The following is a 21,252-nucleotide window of genomic DNA, read 5'->3' as shown; positions in this document are numbered from 1 at the left end:
GGCAATGTCAATGCCAGGTCCAGCCCAAGTCCGTCTTCGCCAGATTTATAAAAACTTGTTTATTTCAACAACTTTCCTTGTAACAAGGTTTATCTACACTTTTGATTTACTCGTCCAGGGTGATATAATCAAGCAACACATGCTCTTTACTGTATTTAAAGTCAGAATGCAAGACAGGAGCAGAAGCTGCGTATACGCCCCCAACTGAAGATAAAATCAGAGCGGTTCCATGATGCTCAAACATGTATATATAAATTGAAAGACTTGTAGTTTGATGATTCTAGCCTTTCGTTGTAATCTGAAAGTTTGCGAAGAGTGTAATAGAAACATAGATCCCTTTGTAATCTATTCGGGACACCTTTTGTCGTTTAACAAGTATCTCATGATAGGAACAAGATAAACAATCCCATTTTTGAAGTCTCGTCATTCCAGACATCAGATTTTTGAGCTATTTGTCATATCATATTGTACTTTTCAAATGAATAAGAGAATGATCTTAGTTTAGAAGTCTTTATACTAATCAAACAAGAAGTACAAATACCTCATTTCAAGACATCCATGTGTATATCACATAAAATGTACATTGATCATGTGATAGAAAGTTGAAGTATTGCGATCTACAATTTACATTTTTTATTATCATATCAAACCATCCACAGTCTGATCAATGTACAATTTGATGAAATCGACCAAAGCCAAATCAGTCCAGAGTCTCGGTGGCATCATTGTTATCATCACCCTTGCGCTGTAAATAACAAAAAAAAAATGTTATAAATAATTCTTCTAGTAATGTCGTTGTCTGGTAGGTATGTACACATACGTGAGTTCTAGCGAAACTGCGCAGGGGCACCCAAGTGCGGTGGCACGCATCTGCAGAAGCCGTCCATCTGTGCCGTGATCCGGACACATGTTTGGGGAGAAATGGTTGAAAAATAGATGGCAATTCTTAACTGTCTGAATACTAAACAATGTTTATTATGTATAAATACTTCCGCGGCCCTGCGTATACGTGGTATACCTATGCGTATTCCACATTTCCTTTTCTGTTACAAACCTTGTTCCACGAGTTCTGACCATTGTTCATCTTCTTCTTCCTTCGTCCCTGCCTTGTTCTTATGGTATGTTTGAATTCTTTTTTTCCCTCTTCTTTTATCTCCACTCATCCGTTGGTGCTGTCCTATGTGCCCTCTGTCTCATGCATCTTTCTTCCCATGCAAAATTGCTACTGATGATCGTTTCCCAAGTTTTTCTGTTCTCTTCCCTCAAATATGCATCCTTCTATTCTTCAATACTTGCATCCTTATACTGGCAAAATTCAAGGGATACACATCAACTGCTAGCAGCAAACTATTTGCAGAACTGAGACAGTGGAACTCACGGACGTCAAACTTAGCCTCGTCGAAATGTTCATGGACAAAAGTTGTGAGCTCATCAACTATCTCTCCAGCTTAGGATGATTGCCAAAGCAAATAATAACTTGACCACGATGGCCGCGGCAGCAGTGATATTGCCACCACACACAATAGAGAAAATTATGGAGTGTTAATTATACAATTGACAACCTAATTAAGTGAGAAGTTGTTCTCGCCTTGGCACATTCACAACACATGATCAATTGATCACTCATGTTGTGGTGGGATTAGATCACAAGTAGTGATCTAAACGCTCTTATATTTCTTTACGGAGGGAGTACTATTTTTTTTCCGATCATAAGTGTTTTTGCTCATACCTGAAAACAGAGCATTGCATGAACAGTGTAAACAATGTTTCCTAGTTCTACCTTCCTGTTTAGCCTGTTCTCCGATAGATAGAGTACCATATGCATAGCAGTGTGTTCCTAAGCATGCACCATGGAACGCCAGAGTGTCTCTATCATATTCAAACCGACATCTCATGGCGCATTGTCTATATTTTTTCTTCCAGGTGCCTTCCATTCATAAAGCATAAGCATCAACAATGCTTGTTCGTCAACTATACTTTGGCAGTAGGTTGTTCTACTTTGGCAATCGGCAGGACTTGATTTCATTAACAAGGTGAGCTACTGAGGGAAACAAAGTTATGCATGTCTATATATGTAGGACATCATGCAGGGTGGTCGGGAAAAAGGAGGCAGTATGAGTAACTACTCACTAAACTAAGTGTGCTATAGGGAAAGACAGTCGATGAGCCTTCCAAGGTACAGAAAACTCATATTTTGGGGTCAAGTGTCGACCGGAAACATTGCAAACTCGTAGTGCCTAGTAGCTAAAGATGCAAAGGCAATGAATGCGCATGTGGCATTACTGGTCCTCTAATTGTCCTTCCATCTGCAGGCGTTAAAGCCATTAGCATCTGAATCCTTGGCCTTGCTCGCTCTCAGATCTCAATTGATATATCGTCGAAGTTCAAAGCAAGTATGCAACAAATATAGGTGCAAAGTTAACTCTGCGACCTTCGGCATATGAACTTTTCAACCTGATGTCTTCCACCCACAAAGCTTCGACATCTGCAATGCTTGTTTGTTAACGACTTTGGAAATAGGTTGTTCTATGAGAGGGTGTCCTAGCTATAGACTTGAGAGATGTGTGTGTACATATGTATAGACCACCATTGTACCATCCACGGCAGTCTGACAGAAAACGACAATACTAATTGCTTATCATTAGACTTTATAATATATAAGACATGGGAAGATGACCGAGGAGCCTGTCAGCAGTGGAAGAACACTCTTATTGTCTATTACTACCTCCGACTAGATTTATTAATCACAGTCGTTAGATCATAGTTTGACCCATATTTGATTAGGAAAATGTTAATGCATGTAACTAAGAATTACATTGCTTGATTCATGTTTCAATATAGTTTCACTATTTTTCTTATGTATAATATATATATTATTTGTAAAAATTATAGTCAAAATATGAACCAAAATATAAAGGAGACCGAAATGAGCATCTGACTGTAGTGCTCCTCTGTTCGCCTAACAACAGAAATTGATGACAATGGCATCATGGCATCTAAATACTAGGCTACGGCCTTGTCAGATCTGATTGACGTACAATCAAACTTCAAAGCAACATATCCACGTGGAAAGATATCTATGTGGCGGGGTATTCAACTCAGCTTGACTTTGATTAAATACTAAATATTTTTGCACAGAGGAAGTAGTGAATTGGCGGGTGGTTTAAACAATTGTCAGCTAATCGAGACTAGATAATAAACTTGAGGCACCCATGTACGGATATAAAAAGACCTATACAGGGTGTGCCGGAAACTTCAAGGGTAGAGTCACGTTCACACGTGGACAACCTAACGTGAGACACCTAGCATACACTGATTTGATGCACAATCCACATTACTTAAATTGATTTTATGCATCATAATCTGAAGGACCAAATCCATGCAAGAGATTGTGTCATTCTTTGGGCAATTTGGAATTGCCAAAATGAGTGTGTTTTGAATCGACCATCTATTCCAAAAATATTGCACGTTATCTTCAGAGCTATCTCATCAATCCATATGTGGTGGTCATCACTGCAGCGTGCGGGCGCGCAAGAGCCTATGACCTTTGGGTGTGGCTGCCTGGAAACAGATGCACGGGGTTTATTCAACCAGTTTAGCTTGTGTGCCAGAAGCATATGTAGACGAACTATGTAATTTTCTTTCCATCCAACGTTGTCGTGCTTTGTCATAAACTTTTTTTATTCATTGTCTGGGAGCTCTTTTTTTTAATAAAAGGGTTGTCTACACCATATGATGCAGAGGTCAGGGTGATCCCTTTTTTGAAAAGAAAAAAGCATGAGGCAAGTTTCGAAATCAAGCTCACATAATGTCAAGAATTGGCTCTTAGAATGGAGGATGGTCTCCTTGATTTATAGGAAAATGGGAGTAGGTTAGGAGATTACAAGTTTTCCCTTCGGGCTACAACAAACACCGAGGGGTAAAGATGGAGACTCTGAGTGCAAAATGCATTTGTACAAATAGTCGACAATGCATGGTCATGCATGCCGTATAAATGAATTTCACCTTCTTATTTTAGAACAGTGTCTCTGGTCTATGTGCGTGGTAGTAGCTGGTGAGTAATTTGAGCATTTATTAGATTAACAGTAGTGTTTGTAAGAATTAAAGGAATTAAGGTGTTTCATACGGAAATGGCCAGCAATGTGAATAAGGTCATCATTAGTGACCTAGCTATGTACGGTGTTTGTTTGCAAGTTTGGTACCTAAAGATCTTCTTTCAAGTTCCCACGAGACTAGCTAAGCCACCACCAATCACCATACCATCGCTTTTGGTAATATATACTACACCAACTACATCATACGTATAATGGTATAAGCATAGTACTATTCGGTCAGACTGTCAGTCGCTTGCCCTCTCTCTATATATAGCTTTTTAGAGGTCGACTGTTTGGTAGAAACAAGTTACAAGAACCGAACTATGCCTAGGTTGTGTTCATGGCACATATAGCTTGATTACACTACCGGAAACAATGAAATTATGAGTTTTGAGAATAGGATGCATCGGGATAAATTCTCCGAGTCTCCCATCTCCCAGTAAGCAATTAATTATGCTCATTGTGACATTCCCTTCGTATTAGCTACATGATTGGCAGAATATTTATGTGAGAGATCTGATTAGTGATTGGTGTACTCTGTTTTTTTTTCTAAGCATGCTAGCTATGGTGAAGCTACATCCTTAAGGAGGCAGGGCCCTATAGTGCATATGGATCGTGCCACATCGTCAAGTGAGGATCCAACAGTGCAGACGAAAGCCCAGCAAAGTTGAAGATGTGTTGGGTGTGTGTGCACGAGTGGCCTTGCGTCTATTATGGGAGGCTGATGTTTAGAACCATAGTACCACACCGGTTGCAGCCAAGTTGAAGATGTATTGGGGTGTATGTGCACCCGCTGCAGCCCGTGTGGTACTCTTGTCCCGTGCCAGCTGAGATTTTCCTCGGCTGCAAGAAGACACAGGAAGTTGAGATGTTTATACAGAACGGAAATCAAATAACAAATTGCAGTTTTTATGTACTAATTGTTTCAAGTTGGACTAAAATCACACATATATGTTCCCATCTTCTAAAATAACAAACTATGGCCGTATGTATCCAGCTGTGAGAGAACAAATTTAGTATCTGCACATGAACAAAAAATTGCATGTGGATGAACAGTAGCAAATGTATATGCATGAACCAAATATGGTTTTGGGAAATTAATTTTCAGTACGGACGTAAACTTTGGTACTCAAGCAAGGACAAATATCTGTATGTGTGAACAAAAACAAAAGTTGGCCTGAACCAATGTATGGTTAAGGGAAAAGTCCGCATGAACTAATGTATTGCATTGAAATAATTCATGATGTGATAGTAGAACAATGATGGTTGGATGCTGTTGAACCAACTTCTAAAAATCAGGAACTTCAAAAAGATGCTCATGGACTAATTACTCCCTCCGTCCAAAAATACTTGTTGGAGAAATGGATGTATCTACATCTAGATACATCCATTTTTTTTGACAAGTATTTCCGAATGGAGGGAGCATTACAATGTTAGAGCATCTCCAGCCGCGCCCCCAACACGCCCCCCCAGGCGATTTGTTCGCCCCGGCGCGAAAAAAAGCCCAGTCGCGCCACCAAGAGCTCGTTTTTCGCCGGTTTGGGCCGAAATTAGCGCCGGCGGACCCTCATCGAACCCGGCGCGCCGCGGGGCGCCCAGGGGCGCCGGGGCGAGCGGTTTTGGCGCGAACGGGGGCGGGCCTGCCTAGTCAGCGAGACGCCGCTTCGTCGCCCTCATCGCCTCGGTTCCCGCGGGAATCAATGCCAAGGCTGGCCAAGGCTGCCACGCTGCCGTGCCGGTCAGCCTCCATTGATGCTCCAATGATGCCTCACGGGCGGGCAGAGAAGGCGCCGCCGACGCGCGACCCGCCCGCTCCCGCCACGCGTCGCCCGGCATGCAGCCTCCCCGCCGCCCCGCTGGGGCTATAAAAGGCGACCCCTCCCCGCCGGTGAACACCGCAACCTCCCCCTGCATCTGCCCTCGCAAAAGCAGCCCTCTCCCCCCTTCCCGCCGACGAGCAAAGCAAAGATGGCCGAGAGGTTTCCAGGCGATGGCGCGGCGAACGATTTCGGCCGCCGCCACCTCCAAGAGCCGGAGGCGCGCCTCTGAAAGCACAAGTGCTCCCTGGGTGGTTATGGCAATTAATGTCAACATATCTCTTGTTGGACTAACACTTTTACCTAGTATATTTCAGACAAGTTCAACAATAGAGTGGCATGGACTAAAGGATGTGGAACCCCTTCAAGATTATAAGGACAAAGGATTGGCTCAAGCTTCAAGATCAAGACTCTACATTTTCTATTTTAGTGATCCAATATCACATTGAGTCTATAGGAAAAGCCAATACTATCAAGAGGGGATGAGGTGTTGCTTAATGGCTTGCTTGCTCAAAGTGCTTAGTGATATGCTCCAAAACCCTCAACTACTTTCTCACATCCACATATGTCCTAAACCAAAAGTCTAACTTGGCCCCACCGATTCTTTCTATCCGGCGCCACCGAGTTCAGATGCCATAGCCACTGCCACAAACCCTAGGCAAATCGGTCTCACCGATAGGGATCTCGGCCTCACCAAGATGGGATTGTAATCTCTCTCTGTATGTCCATTACCAAAATCGGTCTCACTGAGTTTGAGCAATCGGTACTACCGAGATTACAATGCAAACTCTCTGGTTAGCCTATTACCAAAATTGGCCCCACCGAGTTTGTGTAATCGGTCTCACCGAGTTTGCCTGACCAACTCTCTGGTTAGCTTATTACCAAAATCGGTCTCACCGAGTTTGTGTAATCGGTCTTACCAAGATTACGTTATGCCCTAACCCTAACCATATCGGTCCTACCGAGTTGCATGTCGGTCCCACCGAAAATCCTAACGGTCACTAGGTTTACTAAATTGGTCTGACCGAGTTTGTTGATTCGGTCCCACCGAGATTGGTTAATTGTGTGTAACGGTTAGATTTTGTGTCGAGGCTATATATACCCCTCCACCTCCTCTTCATTCGTGGAGAGAGCCATCAGAATGAACCTACACTTCCAGCATCCTATTTCTGAGAAAGAACCACCTACTCATGTGTTGAGGCCAAGATATTCCATTCCTACCATATGTATCTTGATCTCTAGCCTTTCCCAAGTTGCTTTCCACTCAAATCTTTTTTCCACCAAATCCAAATCCTGTGAGAGAAAGTTGAGTGTTGGGAAGACTATTATTTGAAGCACAAGAGCAAGGAGTTCATCATCAACACACCATTTGTTACTTCTTGGAGAGTGGTGTCTCCTAGATTGGCTAGGTGTCACTTGGGAGCCTCCGACAAGATTGTGGAGTTGAACCAAGGAGTTTGTAAGGGCAAGGAGATCGCCTACTTCGTGAAGATCTGCCGCTAGTGAGGCAAGTCCTTCGTGGGCGACGGCCATGGTGGGATAGACAAGGTTGCTTATTCGTGGACCCTTCGTCGGTGGAGCCCTCCATGGACTCACGCAGCCGTTACCCTTTGTGGGTTGAAGTCTCCATCAACGTGGATGTATGATAGCACGACCTATCGGAACCACGACAAAAACATCAGTGTCTCCAATTGCGTTTGAATCCTCCAATCCCTTCCCTTTACATTCTTGCAAGTTGCATGCTTTACTTTCCGCTGCTCATATACTCTTTGCATGCTTGCTTGTTATGTATTGTGAGTGTTAAACTTGTACCTAAACTCCACTCCAACTTAAAGAAGTTAAAAACTGCAACTTTGGGCACTTAGTGTCTAATCACCCCCCCCCCCTCTAGACACCTCTTCTCGATCCTTTCAATTGGTATAAGAGCTTTGGTCTCCATTGCTTTGGTTTAAACACCATTGGAGGAAGATGGATGAGTCTACTATTGGGAGTCTTAGATATAGAGTGCCTATACTTGATGGAGAGTACTTTCATGAGTGGAAAAATGAGATGCTTGTGATTTTTAATCAATATCATTTGAACAAGTACATTGCTAGCCCTTGTGCACCTCATGTTGATCCTATGCATCCTACCCTTGATGAGTCAATTGACATGATTCACAATCTTAGAACTGTTAACCTTATCACTAGAGGCTTGCCTAGAAACTTGATTAGAAACTTGCCTACTCTTGAGTGTGCCTACACTATATGGAAATTTCTTGAGGAACGATTTCCAGACTATTCCTTGAAAAATCTAGATGAAATTCTTCATAAGTCTATTGCCTTGAGTAAGATGAATTCCAATGATCCTATGTTTGGTGATAGTCTATTTGAACTTACAAACCTTATGCGTGCCAAAGGAGATGTTGGAATTATTGGTGATATTATTTCCGAAGCTATAAAAATTCATAAGCAAGATCATTGTCAAGCTCACTCTAACGAATCACCCTCTCTAGGATTTGATCCACCACATGACGATGTTGAACATGGATACTATGACGAGGATGATGATAGTGACTTTGATCTTGATGATGCAATGAGACACTTTGGTCTTATGGCAAATCTTCGGGGATATATGGCAGGAGGAAAAGAATGGGTTCTTGATAGTGGGTGTACCGATCACATGACCGGACATAAAGACATGTTTCGTGAGCTTGCTGAAAACGATGGTCCTCAAAAGTATGTCACCTTTGGTGACAACTCAAAGGGTAAGGTGGTTGGCCTCAGTAAGGTGGCCATATCACATGATAGCTCCATTCAAAATGTCATGCTCGTTGAATCTCTTGGCTACAACTTACTTTCAGTATCTAGACTTGCTGATTTCGGTTTCAATGTCCTATTCACTGAAGTAGATTGCCAAGTGTTTCGTAGAGATAATCATAAAATGGTATTTACCGGTATACATAGAGGTGATCTTTACATTGTTGACTTCACTAAAAAGGCTCAACCTAGAACTTGCTTTATTGCTAAATCTTCTAAAGGTTTGGTTATGGCATAGACGATTAGGTCATGTTGGTATGCAAAAACTTGACAAGCTTATTAAAGGAAATCATATCCTTGGCGTTAACAATGTCATATTTGATAAGGATAGACTTTGCAGTGTTTGTCAGGCAGGTAAACAGGTTGGAGGAAGGCATCCCGTGAAGAACATCATGACCACAAGAAGGCCACTCGAGCTACTTCACATGGATCTTTTTGGTCCCAATGCTTACAAGAGTCTCAGTGGAAATTCTTTTGGTCTAGTTATAGTTGATGATTTTTCAAGATTTACGTGGGTGTTCTTTCCCGATGATAAATCGCAGGTCCAAAAGATCTTCAAATACTTCGCTAAGAAGTCCCAAAATCAATTTGAAGTGAAGATCAAGAAGGTTCGCAGCGACAACGGAACGGAGTTCAAGAACATAAATGTGGATACCTTTATTGACGAAGAAGGGATTTGATACGAGTTCTCGGCTACGTACACACCTCAACAAAATGGAGTTGTTGAGAGGAAGAACCGGACGCTTATCGAAATGGTGAGAACGATGCTTGATGAGTACAAGACGCCGAAGCACTTTTGGGCGGAAGCGGCTGAGACAGCTTGTCATGCAACAAATCTCTTGTATCTTCACAAGCTACTCGACAAGACGGCATACGAGCTCCTCACCGGTAACAAACCCCAAGTTGGATACTTGCGAGTATTCGGCTCGAAGTGTTATATTCTTGATAAGCATCGTCGTTCTAAATTTGCTCCTAAGTCTCATGAAGGTTTCCTACTTGGTTATGGCTCAAACTCTCACACATACCGTGTCTACAACAATTTCACCCGAAAGGTTGAAGAAACGGTAGATGTGAAGTTTGATGAATCTAACGGCTCGCAAGTAGAGCAATTGCCAATTGATGTAGGAGACAAAGATCCCTCGGAAGCAATCCAAGACTTGTCTATTGGCAAGATTCGTCCAACAGAGGTGAAGGAGAGTACCTTGTCCGTCCAAGTGGAAGCTTCTACCTCACAACAAGGTGAACCGAGAGTTGATACGGAATCATCCACAAGTGGGACACACCAAGATGAAGAAAACAAGGAAGTGCATCAAGATGAACGTCAACAACCTCCTTCTCCACCATGACAAGAGAACGACAACGCCAACAATGAAGAAGGCCAAGAAGAAGAACAAGATGAAGAAGATGTTCAACCAAGACCCAAGCAAAAGCTTTCACGAGTTCGAGCAAGAATTGCTAAAGACCATCCCGTCGAGCAAATCTACAACGATATCCAAACCGGGAGAATCACTCGCTCTAAAACTCGTTTAGCTAACTTTTGTGAACACTATTCATTCATCTCTAGCATTGAACCTATGAAGGTTGAAGAAGCATTGGAAGATCCGGATTGGATAAATGCCATGCATGAAGAGCTACACAACTTTGAGAGAAACCAAGTGTGGACATTGGTTGAGAAGCCCGACAACAACCACAACATCATCGGTACCAAATGGGTGTTTCGCAACAAGCAAGATGAAGACGGACAAGTAGTTCGCAACAAAGCATGTCTCGTCACCCAAGGCTACACACAAGTCAAAGGTATGGACTATGGTGAGACTTATGCTCCCGTTGCTAGACTTGAGTCCATTCGCATCTTACTTGCCTATTCTAATCACCATGATATTGTTGGAAATATGCCCTAGAGGCAATAATAAAAGGATTATTATTATATTTCCTTGTTCATGATAATTGTCTTTTATTCATGCTATAATTGTATTATCCGGAAATCGTAATACACGTGTGAATACATAGACCACAATACGTCCCTAGTAAGCCTCTAGTTGACTAGCTCGTTGGTCAACAGATAGTCATGGTTTCCTGACTATGGACATTGGATGTCATTGAAAACGGGATCACATCATTAGGAGAATGATGTGATGGACAAGACCCAATCCTAAGCATAGCACAAGATCGTGTAGTTCGTTTTGCTAGAGCTTTTCCAATGTCAAGTATCTCTTCCTTAGACCATGAGATCGTGTAACTCCCGGATACCGTAGAAGTGCTTTCGGTGTACCAAACGTCACAACGTAACTGGGTGACTATAAAGGTGCACTACAAGTATCTCCAAAAGTGTCTATTGTGTTGACACGGATCGAGACTAGGATTTGTCACTCCGGATTACGGAGAGGTATCACTGGGCCCACTCGGTAGTGCATCATCATAATGAGCTCAAAGTGACCAAGTGTCTGGTCACGGGATCACGCATTACGGTACGAGTAAATTGACTTGCCGGTAACAAGACTGAACGAGGTATTGGGATACCGACGATCGAGTCTCGGGCAAGTAACATACCGTCTGACAAAGGGAATTGCATACGGGGTTGATTGAATCCTCGACATTGTGGTTCATCCGATGACATCATCGAGGAGCATGTGGGAGCCAACATGGGTATCCAGATCCCGCTGTTGGTTATTGACCGGAGAGCCGTCTCGGTCATGTCTGCGTGTCTCCCGAACCCGTAGGGTCTACACACTTAAGGTTCAGTGACGCTAGGGTTATTAGGAAGACTTGTATGTGATTACCGAATGTTGTTCGGAGTCCCGGATGAGATCCCGGACGTCACGAGGAGTTTCGGAATGGTCCGGAGGTAAAGATTTATATATGGGAAGTTGTCATGCGGACACCGGAAAGTTTCGGGGGCATATCGGTATTGTACCGGGGCCACCGGAGGGGTTCCGGGGGTCCACCAAGAGGGGCCACCCCTCTTGGTGGGCCACATGGGCCGCGTGGGGCAAGGAACCAGCCCCTAGAGGGCTGGGCGCCCCCCCCTTGGGCCCATGCGCCTAGGGTTGGGGGGGAACCCTAAAGGGGGCGCACCCCTTTGCTTGGGGGGCAAGCCCCCTCCCTGGCCGCCGCCCCCCCTCTAGATCTCATCTAGAGGGGGCCGGCCACCCTTCCCCCTTCCCCGATAAATAGAGGGGAGAGGGGAGGGCTGAACACCTGATCCAAGGCGCAGCCCCTCCCCTCCCCAACACCTCTCCTCCTTCGTTGTGCGCTTGGCGAAGCCCTGTCGGAGTACTGCCTCTCCACCATCATCACGCCGTCGTGCTGCTGCTGGAGCCTTCTTCCTCAACCTCTCCTTCCCCCTTGCTGGATTAAGAAGGAGGAGACGTCGTCCGTACCGTACATGTGTTGAACGCGGAGGTGATGTCCGTTCAGCACTTGGTCATCGGTGATCTGAATCACGGCGAGTACGACTCCATCATCACCGTTCCCTCGAACGCTTCCGCACGCAATCTACAAGTGGTATGTAGATGCAATCTCTCTCCCATGACTCGTTTCTTAGATGAACTCATAGATGGATCTTGGTGAAACCGTAGGAAAAATTTTAATTTTCTGCAACGTTCCCCAACAGTGGCATCATGAGCTAGGTCTATGCGTAGTTCTCTATTGCACGAGTAGAACATAATTTTGTTGTGGGCGTAGATCTTGTCAACTTGCTTGTCGCTACTAGTCTTATCTTGCTTCAGCGGTATTGTGGGATGAAGCGGCCCGGACCAACCTTACACGTACGCTTACGTGAGACCGGTTCCACCGACTGACATGCACTAGTTGCATAAGGTGGCTGGCGGGTGTCTGTCTCTCCCACTTTAATTGGAGCGGATTCGATGAAAAGGGTCCTTATGAAGGGTAAATAGAAGTTGACAAAATCACGTTGTGGTTATTCGTAGGTAATAAAACGTTCTTGCTAGAATCCAATTGCAGCCACGTAAAAGATGCAACAACAATTAGATGACGTCTAACTTGTTTTTGCAGCAATTGTCATGTGATGTGATATGGCCAGAAGTTGTGATGAATGATGAATGATATATTGTGATGTATGAGATCATGTTCTTGTAATAGGAATCACGACTTGCATGTCGATGAGTATGACAACCGGCAGGAGCCATAGGAGTTGTCTTTATTTTTTGTATGACCTGTGTGTCATTGAAGAACGCCATGTAAATTACTTCACTTTATTGCTAAACGCGTTAGCCATAGAAGTAGAAGTAGTCGTTGGCGTGACAACTTCATGAAGACGCAATGATGGAGATCATGATGATGGAGATCATGGTGTCATGCCGGTGACGAAGATGATCATGGAGCCCCGAAGATGGAGATCAAAGGAGCTATATGATATTGGTCATATCATGTCACTACTATATAATTGCATGTGATGTTTATTATGTTTTATGCATCTTGTTTACTTAGAACGGCGGTAGTAAATAAGATGATCCCTTATAATAATTTCAAGAAAGTGTTCCCCCTAACTGTGCACCGTTACTAAAGTTCGTCGTTTCGAAACACCACGTGATGATCGGGTGTGATAGATCCTTACGTTCACATACAATGGGTGTAAGACAGATTTACACATGCAGAACACTTAGGGTTAACTTGACGAGCCTAGCATGTACAGACATGGCCTCGGAACACAAAGACCGAAAGGTCGAACACGAGTCGTATGGAAGATACGATCAACATGGAGATGTTCACTGACGATGACTAGTCCGTCTCACGTGATGATCGGACACGGCCTAGTCGACTCGGATCGTGTAACACTTAGATGACTAGAGGGATGTCAAATCTGAGTGGGAGTTCATTCAATAATTTGATAAGATGAACTTAATTATCATGAACTTAGTCTAAGACCTTTGCAAATATGTCTTGTAGATCAAATGGCCAACGCTCATGTCAACATGAACTTCAACGCGTTCGTAGAGAAAACCAAGCTGAAAGATGATGGCAGCAACTATACGGACTGGGTCCGGAACCCGAGGATCATCCTCATAGCTGCCAGGAAACAATATGTCCTAGAAGGACCGCTAGGTGATGCACCCGTCCCACAGAACCAAGACATTATGAATGCTTGGCAGTCTCGCGCTGATGATTACTCCCTTGTTCAGTGCGGCATGCTTTACAGCTTAGAACCGGGGCTCTAAAAGCGTTTTGAGCAACACGGAGCATATGAGATGTTCGAGGAGCTGAAACTAGTTTTCCAAGCTCATGCCCGGGTCGAGAGATATGAAGTCTCTGACAAGTTCTATAGTTCTAAGATGGAGGAAAATAGTTCTGTCAGTGAGCATATACTCAAAATGTCTGGGTTGCACAACCGCCTGTCCCAGCTAGACATTAACCTCCCAGATGAGGCGGTCATTGACAGAATCCTTCAATCGCTCCCACCAAGCTACAAGAGCTTTGTGATGAACTACAATATGCAGGGGATGGTGAAGACCATTCCTGAAGTATTTTCAATGCTGAAGTCATCAGAGGTTGAAATCAAGAAAGAACATCAAGTGTTGATGGTCAATAAGACCACTAAGTTCAAGAAGGGCAAGGGTAAGAAAGAACTTCAAGAAGGACGGCAAAGATGTTGCCGCGCCCGGTAAGCCAGTTGCCGGGAAGAAGTCAAAGAATGGACCCAAGCCTGAAATTGAGTGCTTTTATTGCAAGGGGAAGGGTCACTGGAAGCGAAACTGCCCCAAATACTTAGCGGACAAGAAGGCCGGCAACACTAAAGGTATATTTGGTATACATGTAATTGATGTGTACCTTACCAGTACTCGTAGTAACTCCTGGGTATTTGATACCGGTGCTGTTGCTCACATTTGTAACTCACAGCAGGAGCTGCGGAATAAGCGGAGACTGGCGAAGGACGAGGTGACGATGCGCGTCGGGAATGGTTCCAAGGTCGATGTGATCGCCGTCGGCACGCTACCTCTACATTTACCTACGGGATTAGTTTTAAACCTCAATAATTGTTATTTAGTGCCAAGTTTGAGCATGAACATTGTATCTGGATCTCGTTTAATACGAGATGGCTACTCATTTAAATTCGAGAATAATGGTTGTTCTACTTATATGAGAGATATGTTTTATGGTCATGCCCCGATGGTCAATGGTTTATTCTTAATGAATCTTGAACGTAATGTTACACATATTCATAACGTGAATACCAAAAGATGTAAAGTTGATAACGATAGTCCCACATACTTGTGGCACTGCCGCCTTGGTCACATTGGTGTCAAGCGGATGAAGAAGCTCCATGCTGATGGACTTTTAGAGTCTCTCAATTATGAATCATTTGACACATGCGAACCATGCCTCATGGGCAAAATGACCAAGACCCCGTTCTCCGGAACAATGGAGCGAGCAACCAACTTGTTGGAAATCATACATACCGATGTGTGCGGTCCAATGAGCATTGAGGCTCGCGGAGGGTATCCTTATGTTCTCACTCTCACTGATGACTTGAGTAGATATGGGTATGTCTACTTGATGAAACACAAGTCTGAGACCTTTGAATAGTTCAAGGAATTTTAGAATGAAGTAGAGAATCAACGTGACCGAAAGATAAAATTCTTACGATCGGATCGTGGAGGAGAATATTTAAGTCACGAATTTGGTACACACTTAAGAAAATGTGGAATCATTTCACAACTCATGCCGCCTGGAACACCTCAGCGTAACGGTGTGTCCGAACGTCGTAATCGCACTCTATTGGATATGGTGCGATCTATGATGTCTCTTACCGATTTACCGCTATCATTTTGGGGATACGCTCTAGAGACAGCTACATTCACTTTAAATAGGGCACCGTCTAAATCTGTTGAGACGACACCGTATGAATTATGGTTTGGGAAGAAACCTAAGATGTCGTTTCTAAAAGTTTGGGGATGCGATGCTTATGTCAAGAAACTTCAACCTGAAAAGCTCGAACCCAAGTCGGAAAAATGCGTCTTCATAGGATACCCTAAAGAAACCATTGGGTATACCTTCTACTTAAGATCCGAGGGCAAGATCTTTGTTGCCAAGAACGGATCCTTTCTGGAAAAAGAGTTTGTCTCGAAAGAAATAAGTGGGAGGAAAGTAGAACTCGATGAAGTACTACCTCTTGAACGGGATAGTAGTGCAGCTCAGGAAAATGTTCATGTGATGCCTACACCAACTGAAGAGGAAAATAATGATGATGATTAAGGTACTTCGGATCAAGTTGCTACTGAACTTCGTAGGTCCACAAGGACACGTTCCGCACCAGAGTGGTACGGCAACCCTGTCCTAGAAATCATGTTGTTGGACAACGGTGAACCTTCGAACTATGAAGAAGCAATGGCGGGCCCAGATTCCAACAAATGGCTTGAAGCCATGAAATCCGAGATAGAATCCATGTATGAAAACAAAGTATGGACTTTGACAGAGTTGCCCAATGAACGGCGAGCGATAGAAAACAAATGGATCTTTAAGAAGAAGACGGACGCGGATGGTAATATTACCGTCTATAAAGCTCGACTTTTCGCTAAGGGTTATCGGCAAGTTCAAGGGATTGACTACGATGAGACTTTCTCTCCCGTAGCGAAGCTTAAGTCCGTCCGAATCATGTTAGCAATTGCCGCATACTATGATTATGAGATATGGCAGATGGACGTCAAAACGGCATTCCTTAATGGGCATATTAAGGAAGAACTGTATATGATGCAGCCGGAGGGTTTTGTCGATCCTAAGAATGCTAACAAAGTGTGCAAGCTCTAGCGATCCATTTATGGGCTGGTGCAAGCATCTCGGAGTTGGAACATTTGCTTTAATGAGATGATCAAAGCGTTTGGGTTTATGCAGACTTATGGAGAAGCCTGCATTTACAAGAAAGTGAGTGGGAGCTCTGTAGCATTTCTCATATTATATGTAGATGACATAGTTTTGATGGGAAATGATATCGAATTCTTGGATAGCATTAAGGTCTACTTGAATAAGTGTTTTTCAATGAAGGACCTTGGAGAAGCTGCTTACATATTAGGCATCAAGATCTATAGGGATAGATCGAGACGCCTCATAGGTCTTTCACAAAGCACATACCTTGATAAGATTTTGAAGAAGTTAAAAATGGATCAGTCCAAGAAAGGGTTCTTGCCTGTACTGCAAGGTGTGAGATTGAGCTCGGCTCAATGCCCGACCACGGCAAAAGATAAGGAAGAGATGAGCGTCATCCCCTATGCCTCAGCCATAGGATCTATTATGTATGCCATGCTATGTACCAGACCTGATGTAAACCTTGCCATAAGTTTGGTAGGAAGGTACCAAAGTAATCCCGGCAAGGAACACTGGACAGCGGTCAAGAATATCCTGAAGTACCTGAAAAGGACAAAGGACAAGTTTCTCGTTTATGGAGGTGACGAAGAGCTCGTCGTAAAGGGTTACATCGACGCTAGCTTCGACACAGATCTGGATGACTCTAAGTCACAAACCGGATACGTGTATATGTTGAATGGTGGAGCAGTAAGCTGGTGCAGCTGCAAGTAGAGCGTCGTGGCGGGATCTACATGTGAAGCGGAGTACATGGCAGCCTCGGAGGCAGCGCATGAAGCAATTTGGGTGAAGGAGTTCATCACTGACCTAGGAGTCATACCCAATGCGTCGGGGTCGATCAAACTCTTCTGTGACAACACTAGAGCTATTGCCCTTGCCAAGGAGCCCAGGTTTCACAAGAAGACCAGGCACATCAAGCGTCGCTTCAACTCCATCCATGAAAATGTTCAAGATGGAGACATAGATATTTGCAAAGTACATACGGATCTGAATGTCGCAGATCCGTTGACTAAACCTCTCTCGCGAGCAAAACATGATCAACACTAGAACTCTATGGGTGTTCGATTCATCACAATGTAACTAGATTATTGACTCTAGTGCAAGTGGGAGACTGTTGGAAATATGCCCTAGAGGCAATAATAAAAGGATTATTATTATATTTCCTTGTTCATGATAATTGTCTTTTATTCATGCTATAATTGTATTATCCGGAAATCGTAATACACGTGTGAATACATAGACCACAATACGTCCCTAGTAAGCCTGTAGTTGACTAGCTCGTTGGTCAACAGATAGTCATGGTTTCCTGACTATGGACATTGGATGTCATTGACAACGGGATCACATCATTAGGAGAATTATGTGATGGACAAGACCCAATCCTAAGCATAGCACAAGATCGTGTAGTTCGTTTTGCTAGAGCTTTTCCAATGTCAAGTATCTCTTCCTTAGACCATGAGATCGTGTAACTCCCGAATACCGTAGAAGTGCTTTGGGTGTACCAAACGTCACAACGTAACTGGGTGACTATAAAGGTGCACTACAGGTATCTCTGAAAGTGTCTGTTGTGTTGACACGGATCGAGACTGGGATTTGTCACTCCGGATTACGGAGAGGTATCACTGGGCCCACTCGGTAGTGCATCATCATAATGAGCTCAAAGTGACCAAGTGTCTGGTCACGGGATCATGCATTACGGTACCAGTAAAGTGACTTGCCGGTAACGAGACTGAACGAGGTATTGGGATACCGACGATCGAGTCTCGGGCAAGTAACATACCATCTGACAAAGGGAATTGCATACGGGGTTGATTGAATCCTCGACATCATGGTTCATCCGATGAAATCATCGAGGAGCTTGTGCGAGCCAACATGGGTATCCATATCCCGCTGTTGGTTATTGATCGGAGAGCCGTCTCGGTCATGTCTGCGTGTCTCCCGAACCCGTAGGGTCTACACACTTAAGGTTCGGTGACGCTAGGGTTATTAGGAAGACTTGTATGTGATTACCGAATGTTGTTCGGAGTCCCGGATGAGATCCCGGACGTCACGAGGAGTTCCGGAATGGTCCGTAGGCAAAGATTTATATATGGGAAGTTGTCATGCGGACACCGGAAAGTTTCGGGGGCATACCGGTATTGTACCGGGGCCACCGGAGGGGTTCCGGGGGTCCACCGGGAGGGGCCACCCCTCTTGGTGGGCCACATGGGCCGCGTGGTGCAGGGAACCAGCCCCTGGAGGGCTGGGCGCCCCGCCTTGGGCCCATGCACCTAGGGTTGGGGGGGACCCTAAAGGGGGCGCACCCCTTTGCTTGGGGGGCAAGCCCCCTCCCTGGCCGCCCCCCCCTCTAGATCTCATCTAGAGGGGGCCGTCCCCCCTTCCCCCTTCCCCTATAAATAGAGGGGCGAGGGGAGGGCTGAACACCTGATCCAAGGCGCAGCCCCTCCCCTCCCCAACACCTCTCCTCCTCCGTTGTGCGCTTGCCGAAGCCCTGTCGGAGTACTGCCTCTCCACCATCATCACGCCGTCGTGCTGCTGCTGGAGCCTTCTTCCTCAACCTCTCCTTCCCCCTTGCTGGATCAAGAAGGAGGAGACGTCGTCCGTACCGTACGTGTGTTGAACGCGGAGGTGCTGTCCGTTCAGCACTTGGTCATCGGTGATCTGAATCACGGCGAGTACGAATCCATCATCACCGTTCCCTCGAACGCTTCCGCACGCAATCTACAAGTGGTATCTAGATGCAATCTCTCTCCCATGACTCGTTGCTTAGATTAACTCATAGATGGATCTTGGTGAAACTGTAGGAAAATTTTTAATTTTCTGCAACGTTCCCTAACAGATATCACCTTGTACCGAATGGACATTAAAAGTGCTTTTTTAAATGGTGAAATAGAGGAGGAAGTTTATGTTAAGCAACCTCCTGGCTTTGTCAATCCTAAGAAACCAAATCATGTTTACAAACTTCACAAAGCTCTTTATGGTCTTAAACAAGCTCCTAGAGCGTGGTATAAATTCTTGACCAAGTTCCTTATTGAAAAAGGCTCTGAAATTGGAGAAATAGATTCTACTCTTTTTACTAAAAGGGTCAATGGAGAACTATTTGTGTGCCAAATCTATGTTGATGATATTATATTTGGTTCTACTAACCCTCACTTTAGTGAAAAGTTTGGGAAGCTAATGTCGGAGAAGTTTGAGATGTCTATGATGAGTGAACTCAAATTACTTCTTGGTTTGCAAATCAAGCAAACTAAGGAAGGTACCTTTGTCTCTCAAACGAAGTACGCCAAGGACTTATTCAAGAAGTTCAATATGCAAGAATGCAAAGGTATGACTACACCCATGCCTACTAGTGGACATCTTGACTTGACCAAAGATGGTAAACCGGTTGATCAAAAGGTTTATCGCTCCATGATTGGTTCATTGTTATATCTATGTGCTTCATGTCCCGATATCATGCTAAGTGTGTGCATGTGTGCACGATATCAAGCTGCTCCTAAAGAATGTCACCTTAAGGCCGTGAAAAGGATAGTGAGATACTTAATTCATACACCAAATTTTGGCATTTGGTATCCTAAGAGGGCCTCTTTCGATCTTGTTGGCTACTCCGACTCGGACTATGCCGGTGACAAGGTTGATAGAAAGTCCACTTAGGGTACTTGTCAATATCTTGGTAGATCTCTTGTGTCTTAGTCTTCCAAGAAACAAAACTCGGTATCTTTATCCACCGCCGAAGCGGAATACATTGCCGCTGGATCATGTTGTGCTCAATTACTTTGGATGACCCAAACTCTTAAAGATTATGTGATATATGTGAAACGTGTTCCATTACTTTGTGACAATGAAAGTGCTATCCAGATTGCTCACAATCCCGTGCAACACTCTCGAACTAAGAATATTAAAGTTCGTCATCATTTCATTCGAGATCATGTTGCTAAGGCTGACATTAAACTTAAGCATGTTCGCACCGAAAAACAATTAGCGGATATTTTCACTAAACCACTTGATGAGAAAGTGTTTTGCAGGTTAAGAGGTGAATTGAACATCATTGATGCTTCAAACTTGGAGTAGAAACTCCATTGGATACATGCAAGACATGAGCTTATGACTAATCCTTGATATTTCTCTTATGATGATAATCTTATGTCTTGGATATATTTGCACCTTGCATGTTATCTAACCCATGTAGGTACTTGGTTGAATCGGATTCCATGAGATTGTAACCTACTCATATCTTGAGCAATCTCTACATCACCAAGTCTCTACACAACGGTGGTTGAAGACAAGGAAGCACGGAACCATTCAAACATATCCTTTGACAAATTCTATGTTGAGTTTCATAATTGTCATTTTGGACACACAAGTGCTCTTCCTTGCAAAAACTAACCCATGTAGGTAGATGAACTCAAATTCCAAGTGATGCTCCCAACTCTTGATGAGCTACATCAACCTTGAGCAACCCACACAAGTTCAACTACATGATCAACACCACCACCTAAGGTATGTTATCCACATCTTAGAGAAGCTTTACTCCAAGTCATGAGTCAAAGCAAGTCGACAATATGTGAATACATCAAGATGCTTAAATGATAAATGGTAACCCCATTTTGAGCTTAAACAATGAGTATGACCTATGATCAAGTGATCTCACTTGACTCCTAAGTCAATATACTCTAACATAGGTGACTTTGTCGCGGACAAACTCTAGATGAAGTTCTCTTGTGTTCTTTT

Source organism: Triticum dicoccoides, chromosome 5B (assembly GCF_002162155.2).
Source record: "Triticum dicoccoides isolate Atlit2015 ecotype Zavitan chromosome 5B, WEW_v2.0, whole genome shotgun sequence".
NCBI lineage: Eukaryota > Viridiplantae > Streptophyta > Magnoliopsida > Poales > Poaceae > Triticum > Triticum dicoccoides.
Note: the sequence above shows the minus strand (reverse complement) of the source record.